The sequence below is a fragment of the Eumetopias jubatus genome, unplaced genomic scaffold (genome assembly GCF_037043125.1).
Source record: "Eumetopias jubatus isolate StellerSeaLion01/CBP00866 unplaced genomic scaffold, mEumJub1_p1.0 scaffold_13, whole genome shotgun sequence".
NCBI lineage: Eukaryota > Metazoa > Chordata > Mammalia > Carnivora > Otariidae > Eumetopias > Eumetopias jubatus.
This window is the reverse complement of record NW_028274819.1, coordinates 28,227,019-28,242,333: the sequence shown is the minus strand read 5'-3', so window position 1 is coordinate 28,242,333 and position 15,315 is coordinate 28,227,019.

Below are 15,315 nucleotides of genomic sequence, written 5' to 3'. Positions count from 1 at the left end.
CCATGGTTTTATCACTTTTATCTGGACTCTCTCCCCTGCTCAAGACCTAACAGTGGCTTCCTCCTACTTTTTCCTCAAGCCCTCTTAACTCTGCCAGATTTCCACCTTTCTTCATAATTCATCCCCCCTAACCACCTCTTCATATTCCCCACTGCACCCTCTCATCGCCCAAGGATAGAACCCTACCTTTCAGCAGGAAAATGACTGCCTTTTCCCTGTTTCTGAGGGCTTGCAGGAAAATACCCAACAATGGCTAAAAATTCTTTCTTGGGTAGGTGGTAAGAAGAAGAACTAAATACAAGGATGTTAGCATGTTTATCTTCTTTCTAGGAATTGCTGTTATTTATTTACAGGAGTCCTAATTGTTACTATTAATAGCTGCATTTCATAGATGGGGTTAAGTAATTTGCCCACAGTCATACAACACTGAAAGGTATGAGAGCCTGGATTAGGACCCAGGTTAGCTGGATGCCACAGCCATGCTCTTTCCATCACACCATGCCCTTGGCAAGGAGAACTTGTCGTATTTATGTTCACTAGTAGTTGTGGTAATTGACATTGGCATTTGGCAATTACCAATTACCAATATTGACACATTGGCATTGAAACTGAAAAATTGTTTCTAGCCAAGCTAATTCACTCCCACAGCTCTTTTAGCTTATGGCTCATCCTTTTTTACATTTTATACTGTATTTTTGCTAATTGTTTCTTATGTATAAATCTTGTCTCCTTAATCAGATCACCGGTTTCAGAAGATGATGATCATGTGCTAAGCACATACTAAGAATTCAGAGACTAAGAACTTCATTTCAGTTGAAAGCTTGCTTTATCAAAATAAGATCTCAAAGATTATGTAATTCCTAACTAAAAACCTTGAGTAAAAGGATAATTTACCAACCTGGGAAATGTTTAATAAATGAAATAATATTTCTACAGAAGCCAAGAAGAAGCTAATAATAAGGGATACCTTATTAAACTATTTATTATATCAACCTTTCTCAATCTTTCCCAAACACTGAGGGTTCTGTCAGTCTTACAAAGATATAAACATTGTCGTTGTAATCGACAAAAGAAAATACAGATGGACATAAAAATTTTATTTTTTAAATTTAATTTAATTTTTTGGACATACAAATTTTAAATGCTATATATTTACATAACAATGGGGGCTAGCTGGAGATAGAAAGATACCATTCAAAATGGGTGAAACCAACTCAAACTTGCATTCAAGAAGGAACCTAAAGAAATAACTTAATATGCCTGGAATCTGTTTTTACCCAACAAGTACCTGAAAAGGGAACAGCATTTGGGAGACTGACCCAAGATATTTCTGTAATAAGGCTTTCTCATGTTGGTTACCAAGTAATTCATAATTTTGAAAATGTCAAAATGTCATAATTTGTTTATTAGTGTTACTTTTAGAAGACTAGATTGCATGCTGCCACCAAATATGAAATAAAATTTTCTACCTGGTGAAATATTTTCCTGGTTCCTCTACCCATTCTGCCTCATAAGAGGGAGTGGAATGACAGATGTGCTGTTGTTAGCAAATCGTCATGTCCATTAGGACAAAATTTCATGAGTGTCTTTTCTTGTAGGGAGTCTGAACTCCTTCAATCTCTGCCCCCTTCCAGCATTTTCCTTTTGGATTGGATCATAATTTCATGTACTTGTTTTCATTTCCTAGAAGGATCATGCCTCTCCAGGTAAACCGTACGCTCTCCAGGGTTGGTTTTCTTTATATTCTGTAAACCCCTTTAGCTCTTTGTGGTGGAGTGCTGAAATAGGCAGTCAACAAATTAGAGTCCTATTGGATTTTATTCTTTGAGGGAAACAGAAGTGGGGTCATCCCTCTGTTTTGCTCCTTGATTCTTTGGGCTTCTCTAAAACCACATTTCCAAACACAGCACAGCTGAAATAACAACAGCACCAGCTTGCTTTTTTACAATACCATATACTTTTCAAAGTGCTTCCATGTCTTATCTATTTCTCACCCAAATCCTAGGAGGTAAGTAGAGCAGATATGGCCCATCTCATTTGATAGATGGTAAAACAGAGGAAGAGGGAGGTTAAGTGACTTGCCCAGACTCTCACCACTCCAGTACATCTGCCAGAATTATCTTTTTAAAAATAAATATAAACATGACATTCCCCTGCATAAAATCATCAACAGGACCCTGGCTGTCTACAGGGTAAAGTGCAAACTCCTTAGCGGGGCACGCAAGTCCCTTCACATCCCAGCCCCATGCTCCTCACCAGCTTCATCTTCCAACTTAGGCCAGGCACCCCACCACCCCAGCCACCCACAACTGCCCCCCACACACATACACATCATTCGCACTCAAGACTGCATGCCTTTGGATATGTAGCTTCTGCTCCCTGGAATGCCCTTTTGGGTTTAAACCTCTGGCTACCATCTGAAATCCCTATTCAGTCCCCCACATGTAAGTCACATGAAACCTCCTTTATAATCTTGCTTCTGGCTTCCTTTCTATTGGGTCAATTGGCCGCTCTTTACAAGCCACCAACCCCTACCTTGTTGCTCCCCTTTACCCTGCTCTATTTTTTCCTTTTTATCCCCACAGAACTTGTTACCTTCTAACATACTATGCCATTTGCTTATTTATTAAGGCTTCCTATCTGTCTCCCTCTGCCAGAATGTCCGCTCCTCTAGGGCGGGACCTTTGCTGATTTTCTTCACCATTCTGTATCCCAAGCACCCAGGACAGAATCTGACACATGATAAGTGCATGGGAGATTCAGAAAGCATTAATTGAGGTACTATGGTTCTGACACTGAGGCTACAGATTTGAAACACAGTCCCTGGGCGAAGAGAAAGGGAAGTGAACTCCAGCATTCTGGTGCACAGGGTTGGGGAGTGTAGTGATGGTGTACATGCCAGGTGAGATGAGAACACAGATAAGGGGCAGCCAGTGAGGCAGGAGCCTGGCAGGTGTAGACAAAAGCTGCAGACAGGAAAGGCTTAGGCTCCATCCAGTGGGTAATACAGAAAGAGAGCCTTGACAGCCACAAGCAACTTCACCAAGTTCAGAAGGAGGTGGGGGAGAATCTTTGCATTTGAGAAATTACAAGTCACTTTATATAGCTTGATCTTAGGGTGCGTATGGGTGTAAGATATAAGGCCAGAGAACTAATAACTGGAGGAGAGGCACAGAGCTCTCCAACATAAAGAACCACATCTTTGCCTCAGATTCAAATGCAACTAGGTTGCTTATACGTCCCAAACAACTATGCTTCAGAACACCCTTTTTCTGCAATGAAAAATTGCTAGACATTGTTAATTCTGTTGTTAATAGTTTAGAGAGGAAAACAGTCTGGAGTCTGGGCATTTCACCTTCATCTCTTGAGACTCTAGAAGAAAATTCTAGAGAACATAACTTGAAATGTTAATCCTGCTCATTCATGGAGCTTCTGGATTAGCAGAAGTTTCATATGTTTTTCCTTATTAAGCCTTTTCTTTTGCCCTTTCAGAGTTTGAAAAGAATTTTTGTAGCTAGAGTATATCTAGTTAGAGATGAGTTGTGGTACTTGGCTTAATTTCAGGAGAGTAATATTTTTATTCTTTGACTAGCTCACTGTTTTAAAACATCTAATGAGTATCAAGCACTGTGCTAGCCCTTTTGCTACAAAGACTAATAACATAGAGTCATGGCTTTTCAGAGGCTCACAGACTGGTAGGGATGGGCAGGCATATAATGTGGTAGAGATCAAATATGGAAGTTTGCATGGGATACAGAGGGCAGACAAAGAAGAGTGCTTTATTTTTCTAGAGAGAGAGCGAGGGGGAAGTGGGTGTACGAGGTTTCCCAAAAGAGATGAGGCTTGATCAGAGTCTTGAAAGTTAGTTTGTGTTTGTCAGCGGACATTGGACAATGGACATTCAAGGTAAATGGAGAAGCATAAGCAAAGGCTTGAGGATATGAAACAAGCTGGTGAATTCAGGAAAGTACAAATAGTTCAAAATGTCTGAACCTGGGCTCTGTGTGCCTGTGAACGTGTGTAGGCAGTGGGGCATATGACTCTTTATATGCCGTGGTATGGAGCTGGGATTTCATTCGCTAGGCCAGCGTTTCTCAAACTGTGATCCAAGGAACACCTGTCTCAGACTTTTCTAGAGCTTCTTCATTAAAATGCAGATCCCTGGGCTCTTAGGATTCAGAATCTCAAGAAGAATGATGGATGAAGTTGGAAAGACCAAGAATCTGCAAAGCTCTCTGGGCGATTCCAACATAAAATAAAGTTTGAGGACTGCTATTATACCAATGTAAATCATTCATCCTCATTGCATATGTTACAACGGGAGACATTCAAATATTATAAACAGAGGGCAATCAGATTTACTTTTTTTTTCTTTAAAGATTGTATTTATTTATTTGACAAAGATCAAGAGAGCACAAGCAGGGGGAGTGGCAGAGGGAGAGGGAGAAGCAGGCTCCCCACTGAGCCGGGAGCCCGATGCGGGGCTCAATCCCAGAACCCTGCGATCAGGAACCGAACTGAAGGCAGACGCTTAACCGACTGAGTCACCCAGGCGCCCCAATCAGATTTACAAAGTTTTGTGGGTTTTTTTGTAAGTAGTATCATGAAAGATCCTAAACACAGGGGCTTACATGGGCTAGGCGTGTGAGGTCAATGACTCAAGCAGGCCAGGTGTAACAACGGGGTAGTAGGCCCAGCGACAAACCCAGAAGCATAAGCCTTGGCTAAAGGAACAGCCATTGTGCAATTTCAGTCAATTGTTGACAAGCAGGAATTTTAACCCAGAGCTGTCAGACTGTTCACTTTTCAAAATAAACTGGATCATCTATATTTTCATGTGAAATTCCCTAGCGTTTTTTTTTTTTTTAAGATTTTATTTGAGACAGAATGAGAGAGAGAGAGTACATGAGAGGGGGGAGGGTCAGAGGGAGAAGCAGACTCCCTGCTGAGCAGGGAGCCCAATGTGGGACTCGATCCGGGGACTCCAGGATCATGACCTGAGCCGAAGGCAGTTGCTTAACCAACTGAGCCACCCAAGTGCCCTGAAATTCCCTAGCGTTTAAATGGCAACTATGTCAGTAAGGTAGTTAGCTAGCTATACGGAGTAGAAAATGATTCTAGATGATAAAACAGAAAATAACTTATTTTTTAAGTAGGCTCCATGCCCGGCGTGGAGCCCAATGCAGGGCTTGAACCCATGACCCTGAGATCAAGACCAGAGCTGAGATCAAGAATGGGACACTTCCCCACCTGAGCCACCCAGGTGCCCTGAGAAAACATATTTTTTGAAAAAGATATTAAACATGGTAAAGCCACTTTGGAAAACTATTTGGCAAACATGTATATACCTTGTGTTCCAACAACCTCTTCCCTAGATATATACTTAAGTGAAATGTGTAGGTGTGTTCTCCAAAAGACACATACTAAGATATTCACAGAGCTATTGAAAGATGGAAATTGGGCGCCTGGGTGGCTCAGTCGTTAAGCGTCTGCCTTTGGCTCAGGTCATGATCCCAGGGTCCTGGGATCGAGTCCCACATCGGACTCCCTGCTCTGCGGGAAGCCTGCTTCTCCCTCTCCCGCTCCCCCTGCTTGTGTTCCTGCTCTCACTATGTCTCTCTCTGTCAAATAAATAAATAAAATCTTAAAAAAAAAAGAAAGATGGAAATTACTCAAATGCCCATTAACACTAAAAGGATAATATAGCATAATATGTTGACACACTGGAATACTATATATAACGAGAATGAATGATCTACAACTACATGCAGCGATATGGATAATTCTTACAAACATAATGTTGAGGAAAAGAAGCCGGAATCCAAAGATTACATACTGTGTGATTCCATTTATGTTTAACACAAAAACAGGCAAAACTAATCCATGCTGTCTGAGATCAGAATAGTGGTTACCCTTGGGAAGGAGAGTTGTGATTGGAGGGAACGCAACAGGATGTTTTGAGGTTCTGAAAATATGGTCTCTTTATCTGGTTCTGGATACATTGGTATGTTCTGTTTGTGAAGATTTATTTGGCCATACATTTATGATATGTGCAGGGATGTCCCTAGTGTATTTATTTATTTGTTTAAAGAATTTATTTATTTAGGGAGCACCAACGGGGATGGGGGACATGGGCAGAGGCAGAGGGAGAGAGAGAATCTCCAGTAGACTTCGTGGCTAAGCGCAGAGCCTGATGTAGAACTCGATCCCACAACCCTGAGATCATGACCTGAGCTGAAACTAAGATCTGGAAGCTCAACCAACTGAGCCACCCAGGCGCCCCCACCAGTGTATTTATTTTTAAACACCTTCCTCCTCTACGTGACAAAATAATTTTCAATAATAGTCATGAAATAAAACTAAAATAAAATAATAGCTATAAAAGAAATGTAGACCATGAAATCTTTTTAAGTTAAATTTTACGTGTCTGTGTGTGTGTGTGTGTGTGTGTGTGTGTATGGGTATATGGGTGTATCCACACATACATGCTATATATAAGGTTTCAAATAATTGTGATATTGTGATTTATAATAAGAAATATATGTTTTGGTCTTCATCCCCCTTTCTGGCATAGAGCTCCTAAAACCCTTGCAATTTCCTGGGATTCCAGGGGATAAAGGTGTCTCTTGTTATGTTAATGAAGTGACCTGCTGGCTAGGGCTGGTTGCTTGGAGAACCAAAGAAATGACTAGAAGATTGAAACTTCCAGTCCTCCCACCCCTCTCCTCTCCAGGAGGAGGGAGGGGCTGAAGATTGAGTTCAATCACCAATGGCTAATCATGCCTTTGTAATGAAGCCTTCATAAAAATCCAAGAGGACTGTTTTGGGAGAGCTTCTGTGTTGGTGAACACGTGGTGGTGTTGGGAGAGTGGGGTGCTCCGAACATGGAAGCTCCGCCCCCTTTCCCGTACCTTGCCCCACGCATCTCTTCATCTGGCTGCTCCTGAATTATATCCTTTTATACTAGACCAGGGAGCTGGTAAGTAAAATGTTTCTCTGAGTTATGTGAAACGCTGTAGCAAATTAAAGCTGAGGAGTTGGTCGCTGTAAGCTCCAATGTATAGCTGGTTCAACAGAAGCGCAGGTGACAAGTCTCCTGGACCTGGAATTGGCGTGGAGGATGGGGGTAGGAGGCAGTCCTATGGGACCGAGTTCTTAACCTGTGAAAACTGATGCTGTCTCTGGGTAGTGGTTGATGTCCAGGAATTGCTTGCTGGTCTTGGAAACCACCCCCTATGCACACAGACACACACACACACACACAGACACACACACACACACACACACACACACACACACTGGAAATTGATATCAGAATCCTATTAATAATTAGCACTTTTTAAAAAAAGAAATTTCATGGGGCGCCTAGGTGGCTCAGTTGGTTAAGCGTCTGCCTTCAGCTTGGGTCATGATCCCAGGGTCCTGGAACCCCTGCATCAGGCTTCCTGCTCAGAGGGAGGCCTGCTTCTCCCACTCCCCCTGCTTGTGTTCCCTCTCTTGCTATCTCTCTCTCTTTCAAATAAATAAATAAAATCTTAAAAAAAAATTTCATGTCAAAGACATTATTCAAATTCAGTAAAATATGCTATATATGAAGTAAAATTTGGAAAGTAAAAATTTTTACAAAAGTATCTTGCAGTCCCCTCCGTTTCACTGTTCAAATTTTGAATACAAAATGAAACTTAAAGTAGTCATAGATGGACAGAATTTAAGTAATTTAAGTTCTGTTTCTTTGTCTTTACATTCAGCACACTATCAGTTGTTTATTTTGAACCCCTTACTTAAACACAGAAATATGTAGGACCACAGGGGTCAGAAACACAATCCATGTGGTAAGGCAGCTCAAAAGATTTAGACCTTTAAGAGTTACTCTTGAGATGTACACATGTAGCCGAGACCACATGTGTCAGGGCCCAGCTATATAACTGGATGTCCTCCAAATTAAATTCCTTATAGAATACAATGCTTATTAAAAAAATAAGAAATAAAAGTGTGTTAATTTGATTCTCATAGATACATATAATAGCATCAGAATAATATATTAATGTACTTATATATAAATTAATATATAAGATAGCATCAGATTCCACAAGTTAATATATATAATATATAAGTATATTTTATATATTCTTAAGATATATAAAATATTTATATATGTTTAATTCAATAGTAACTGCACTGATTACTTAAAACATAACCTTCAAAAGATTTTTTCAGGAAGTACTATTCTATCCTTCACATTATTTAGAAGGAATTGTGCAGGGCGGTGGTAAAAAGCAGGATCAGCTTTGTTACTGTTTTTTTTTTTAAGATTTTATTTATCTATTCATGAGAGACAAGGGGAGAGGGAGAGAGAGAGAGAAAGAGAGAAGCAGAGGGAGAAGCAGGCTCCCAAGGAGCAGGGAGCCCGATGTGGGACTCAATCCCAGGACTCTGGGATCATGACCTGAGCCTGTTTTTAAATGATCTACAGACAATGTACTTACTTACTATTTGTACCTGGGGGTGGACCCCTCCCACGACCCCACCCTTGGTATGCTGCCAAGTGTGTGTGCTTTTCTGTATGCATATTTGTTTCAATAAAAAGGTAAAAAGAAAAGGAATATCTGGGGTGGCTCACAGAAATGGGTGAGCTGGACAGGGAGGCTTGAGACTGTTCTTAAAACAACACCCCAAACGACATGGCCCATCTGGCCTACAAAAGCCGTTACAGCCACTGCTGCCCCAGGGGACCTACGAGGACAAGCCACTGGCACTGTAACCCCTGAAAGCCCCTGAAAGCCACCTTGGCCAAGCAGATCATGCATCGAGTTTTCTTCTTTAAGTTGCCGGTTCACAAACAGTAGATTCAAGTGGGTCTATCTAACTGATGGAGCCTAAGGTCAAATGTTGGGGAATTTGTTTCCTGAGTCCCCCCTCAGGGGAGACAGTCATCAGAAGGCTGGAAATCATAACAAGGATGTCCAAAAAATGATAAATAGCCAAAAAATATGAGCAAGCTGTTTAATATCGATATGTCTTTGTTCTATACTTAATGATAACACATGAGCAATCACACTAAAATTCTCCGAAGCAACATAATGCAAATATCTCTCAGGCAACTAAACGTGCTACCTCTCTGTCCAAAAGGGAGACCATCTTGAAGGGAAAAAAAGTGTTCATCCAAGTACTGCATACAGTTCAGAATCTTAGCCCTGGATGATGTGCAGTTTCAGAAGTGTCTCCTCGGGGCCCCGTGACCTTAGCACAAAGACACGGTGACTACCTCCAGTGCACTGAATGTGCAATACGGAAAGATCAGGATTTCAGTAACAGCTTCAATTCAGGAAAGAGGAGAATGGGAAACATGGCAGTCAGAGCAAACACCAAACATGGGGTTCCGGTAGCAGGACTGAGAACGTCTTGCCTTGGTGGTGGTGTAAGATCTTGGTTAGCCTATCTGATAGCTTCTGGTTCTGCCTTCTGGAGAAATCCTCCTAGTCCATTATCCTCCATGGCATCCTATGAGAAGAGCTTTGGGAAGGATGCCTTTCCTGGGAGCCTCACAGAACTTCATAGCCCACTTCTATCTCATAGGTGTGAGTTTAGGGTCCTGGGGTGGCCTTACGGGTTGAACAATTAGTGGCTGTTTCCAGAGAAGTCTGGAGTTTCGTTGATGATATACTGTTGTGAGACAATTTTCCTTGGGCTTCTTGCATCTGTACATGTCTTATGTGCTGAAGCACTGATAGAGCCTTTAGTTTCCGACTATCTTTTCAAGGATGTTTCTGTAGAAGACAGCCGCCTGGAAGATAACAATAGTGTTTCCTTCCAGAACAAAGGTCAAGCATGCTTACAGTCCCTTATAAAATATTTGGGTTTCCTAAGCTTGGGGTTCCTTTCCGATGACGGGCACATCAGACACACATCTGGGCCCATCCATATAGTCTGAATTCACTCCTATCCTTTGGGGATCTTTGCAGACAGTGGCAAGAAGTCACTAGCATACGTCAACATGAATTATATCTACTCTTTTCCTCTAACAACAACCTAAAACACCAGGGCTTATGTCCCAAGAAATAGGAGAGAGTTTTCCATGGGGAATGCTTTGATATTATACAAGGCCCATGCTTTTTCTAGCCTGCAAAATCTGTATCCTCACTGTCAAAGCCTTCTTTCTGTAAACTGTTGCCATATTTTAGATTCTCTTAATTAAAGCACTCTACTTCTGGTACCAAATTTGTTTAGTTAGATTGGCTCCAAGTAATAAAATAAAACTGCCATGCAGTGGCTTAGACAAATAAGGGGTGAATTTCATTCACATAACTAGAAATCTAGAGGTAATTTTCCCAGGGCTGAAAAGGCAGCTCCATAATGAACCAGATCCTAGGTTCCTTCTAGCTGCCTTATCCAGTCCTGTTAGCATGTGGAGTTCATCCTCAGCTTGTTAGCCTGGGGTTGCAAAGTGGTTGCCCCAACTTCAGCCGCATGTCTACATCCAAGGTAGCAAGAAGGGGAAAGGCAAAAGGGTAAGTAAGGGCTCCTGCCAGTTAGGTATGCCTCCATTTAAATGACTTTTGAGAAAGCCCCACATAATAACTTTCTTTTCTTTTTTTTTTTTAAGATTTTATTTATTTATTTGACAGAGAGAGAGACACAGCGAGAGAGGGAACACAAGCAGGGGGAGTGGGAGAAGGAGAAGCAGACTCCCCACTGAGCAGGGAGCCCGATGTGGGGCTCAATCCCAGGACCCTGGGACCATGACCTGAGCCGAAGGCAGACGCTTAACGACTGAGCCACCCAGGCGCCCCAGTAACTTTCTTTTCATCTTATCATTCAAAAGAGGGCACATCCCCACCCCCAGCTGCAAATAGAGGCTGGAAACCTTAATTCTTTAGGTGGCCATGATGCTACCCTGGACAAAAGCAGCGTTCTGCTAGTAAAAGTAAACAGAGAAAACATGTATTGGATAAGTTACCAGCAGTGTCCACCACAGCAATTGATTTAAAAAATTTTTTAACGCTAAATGGGACAAAACAGATCTTTCAGGTATATCTGTTCTACAAGTTCTCTGAATACAATCTCAGAGAATCAGTGGCAAGACAGTGAAAGTGAATATAGGGAGGCGTCTGCCTTCGGCTCAGGTCATGATCCCAGGGTCCTGGGATCGAGCCCCGCATCAGGCTCCCTGCTCGGCGGGAAGCCTGCATCTTCCTCTCCCACTCCCTCTGCTTGTGTTCCCTCTCTCGCTGTGTCTCTGTCAAATAAATAAATAAAATCTTAAAAAAAAAAAGACAGTGGATATAGGGAGAACAGATAGGAGATGCCTGCAATAATCTAGACAAGAAATAATGAGGGTCTGAATAGAAATGTAAATAAAGAGGATAGAAAAGCTTTTCAGGGGATGTCTGGGTTGCTCAGTCGGTTAAGCGTCTGCCTTCAGTTCAGGTCATGATCCCAGGGTTCTGGGATCAAGTCCCACATCGGGCTCCTTGCTCGGCAGGAAGCCTGCTTCTCCCTCTGCTCGTGCTCTCTCTCTCTGACAAATAAATAAAATCTAAAAAAGAAAAAAGAAAAGCTGTTCAGAATTGGGGGATATGGTCCCTCCCTATGCTCGATGTTTCTTTCCAAGTGAAGAGAGCTCTACAAAGTATCCCTCTGGTCTCTGCCTATTTTTCTGTGCCTTTGCCCAAAGGGCAGTGGAGTGATTTCTCTGATCAGTATGTGTGGGAAGAACAATGAGGCTCATTTCACATCCACGGAGCAGTGGCATGCATCCTTGTGCTAGGAAACTGGAGGTGTCTTTCTCCACCAGCCCCGCATAGTGGGGACCCAGTCTGTTACTGCCTTTTTTTCCTCTTGGGCAAACTGGACACGGAGAGCATTAAGTTCAGTGCTCCTCCGTGGTCTAAGTCTTACGATGTCCGAGGCCTCCCTATCCAGCCTTGCCTGGGGCCAGGTGGGTAAAAATCTGCCTAATTCTGGAATTGAGGTTTACCCAGTGTATCTAGTTAAGAGGTCAAAAGCCATATGACCTACCTCTATCAGTAATGAAGATTCTATTTTGTCCCCCATCTGCCTCTCCTGTGCATTCTTTATTTCCTTTTAAACAACTCTGTTGATATAATTCACATACCATACAATGCACCCATTTCAAGTCTGTATTTTTAGCACATATACTCACAGAGTTGTGTAGCCAGTACCACAGTGATTTGGGGAACACTTCCATCACCGCACAAAGAAACCTCTCACCTTTTAGATATCACTCCCCATTCTGCCCCCCACCATGGAATCGTACAATATGTGCTGTTTCTGGTTTCTGGCTTCTTTCACTTAGCATAAGATTTTCCACTTTCATTCATGTTGGAGCATGTGTCAGTCCTCTATTCCTTTTTACTGCCATTGTATACATATACCAAGTTTGGTTTATCCATTCATCAGCTGATGATCATTTGGCTATTATGAATAATGCTGCTATGAACATTTGTGGACATGTTTTTGTATGGACATATGTTTTCAGTTCTCTGGATATATACCTGGGAGTGGAATTGGTGGGTCACATAACTGTATGTTTAGCCTTTTTAAAGAAACTCCCAGACTGTTTTCTAAAGTGGCTGCACCACTTTACATTCTCATCCTCAGTGTTTGAGGGCTCCAAATTCTCTACATCCTCAACACCTGTTAATATCTTTTATTATCATAGTCATTCTAGCGGATGTACAAGGGTATCTCAGTTTGGTTTTGATTTGCATTTACCAGGTGGCTAATGAATAGTCTTTCATTGACCTGGATGGTGGTTACATGTGTGTGTTCACCATGATAATTCATCAAAGTGTGCACTTATGATTGGTGCATTTTTCTGAACATATTATACTTCAGTACAAAAGTTTATTTAAAAGTATATATTCCACATCAGGAAAAGACTTTTTTTTAAGATTTTTAAAAATTTATTTATTCATGAGAGACAGAGAAAGAGAGAGAGGCAGAGGCAGAGGGAGAAGCAGGCTCTCCGCTGAGCAGGGAGTCCAATGTGGGACGGGATCCCAGGACCCCGGGACCATGACCTGAGCCGAAGGCAGATGCTTAACCATCTGAGTCACCCAGGCGCCCAGGAAAAGACTTCTTATATTCTATTTTTAAAAATGAAATCATTACCAACCAACAAAAAAGAAGAGATAAGAGCAGTGGCTTTAAAGTGAGACAGGGTTCCTTGGGTGGGAATCCATGCTCTGTGTTTCCTGGTGGCAAAGCTCCCTAACTCTTCTGAGCCTCTGTTGCTTCATCTTTAAATACAATTTTTTTTTAAAAAAGTAATAATACTTCACAGGGTTGTGGTTAGTGTGGCTCATGTAGGAGCTCAAAATAATGAGGTTTTTCTAGAAACATAGAACTTATTAGCTCATAAAGCTTGTCTTGCGTTTGCATTGTTTGCAGCTGATAAGCCTCTTGACTAGTGAGTACGTTTTCCCCCTCTGGCATAGACATGCCTTTCTGAAGTCATTAAAAAACATAAATGATGAATGTGTCTTTCTTAGATTCAACAGATTTATGAATGTTTCAATGATTGGTTATGTCATATGAAGTGAAGAAGTTAACCTTATGAATATTCTCTTACTACAAAGACTAATGGGAAAATTAATGTTTTCTAATGGTCAATGTGTTTGAGATTTAAGGCACAGTATTAGTTTTACTGCTCAATCTACAGCTCAGGTGCAATATGTTCCAGTGAGTCACCAATCAACTGGCTTAAAAGGTTGTTTCATCTATAAAGTCACTATAATCATACGTTGCATCACCAGCATAAAATTTAATTATTAGCTGTAAATCTCTGAGATCCGAAGATGATAGTTGCTTTGTAAATTCAGTGTTACACCACGACAGCACTAAAAGAGATTCCAAGATTCCCACCACAAATACACATTACAAAAATTCATGAATTTACACTTAGGTAAACTTTTTATCTACAAAATTATGACTTTAGATTTTAGGTTTTTCTCTTCTGGCCATCAGGATTAGGTTCAGCTGCATATAAGAGAAATCCAACATAATGGTGTATTAAACAAGTTGAAGGTTTATTTTTCTCTTAAGTAAAATAAGTCCAAAGGTAGGCAGTCATGAGCAGGCACTGCATCTTCCTGATGTTATCGGGGACATGGACTCCTTCCATCTTTCCTCTCCATCATCATGGCTTTGACAATTATGGCCACATCTTGGTTTTAGTTTGGTTGCTACAACTCCCACCATCAAGTTTATGTTTTAGGCAGCAAGAAGGAGAAAGGGGCAAGGGCAAAAGAATCAGCTTCCAGGTCAAGTCTGTTCCTTTATTAGAGCTTTCCGGAAAGGTACTCTCAAAATCCCCACTTACATCTCATTGGCTATCCCTCCCCATAATAAGCCTGATAAACTTAGTTGCACAGAAGGGTACATTGCCACACCTATGCTCTAGGGAGGGCTTTGCTACCAAGGAGGAAGAAGATGGGTAGCAGGTTGACAAGTGGTAGTCTCTGCCACACTTTTTTTTTAACTCTTTTTTATGTCTTTCTAAAATATAACCATCTCTTTTTCATTCACAATTAAAATTTGAGGCAAATTTACAAATTACAAATCAGATTAGTTAACTTTTAAAGTATCACTAATATAATAACTATTTATTAAATTTTCTTTGTGTCTGACACTTTGATAAGTGAAGAGATGCAAGAATGAACACATCTCACCTTCTTAGAGGTCAGTGGACATTGATTCAGTAAAAGGATAATGATTATTAATTTAAATGATGCCCATTTCGAATGGGTTATCCTTGATAATATAGCATTACTATCAGGTAATCAACTACATGTACTATTTTCACATAAAAATATACTTTCCCTTATCAGATGAATAATTCCATAGTGTTGAGATGCCTGATATAGACTTGAAGATAAATTTTAGATATCAATATGCAAAGCATTCTCCTTATAGAAAAATTATAGTTTTGCTCTAATAATAAAATTTCAAATGAATATATTAATATGGCCCTTGCAAATAGAATAATTAAAAATATAACTAAATCCACGTTTTCCAGAATGCTTGATCAGAAAAAACAAAGAAATAGCACTAGAGGAAAAGCAGATAAATTAAACAATAAAAAAACTATAAATATTTAATATTTTTCAGGTAAAAAATCAGCTAAGAGAATATTATCTTGCAGAAGATTGGAGCCTTGTTCAACTTCTTGGCAATTCATTTTTTGAAAGTTTCTAGGTATGTTTTTAAGAAACTCTGAAGAATATGATAACAGGTTGTTTTTGTGGTGGTATAAATGACAACTCTGATTTTATTGCCTTTAACACACTAGTA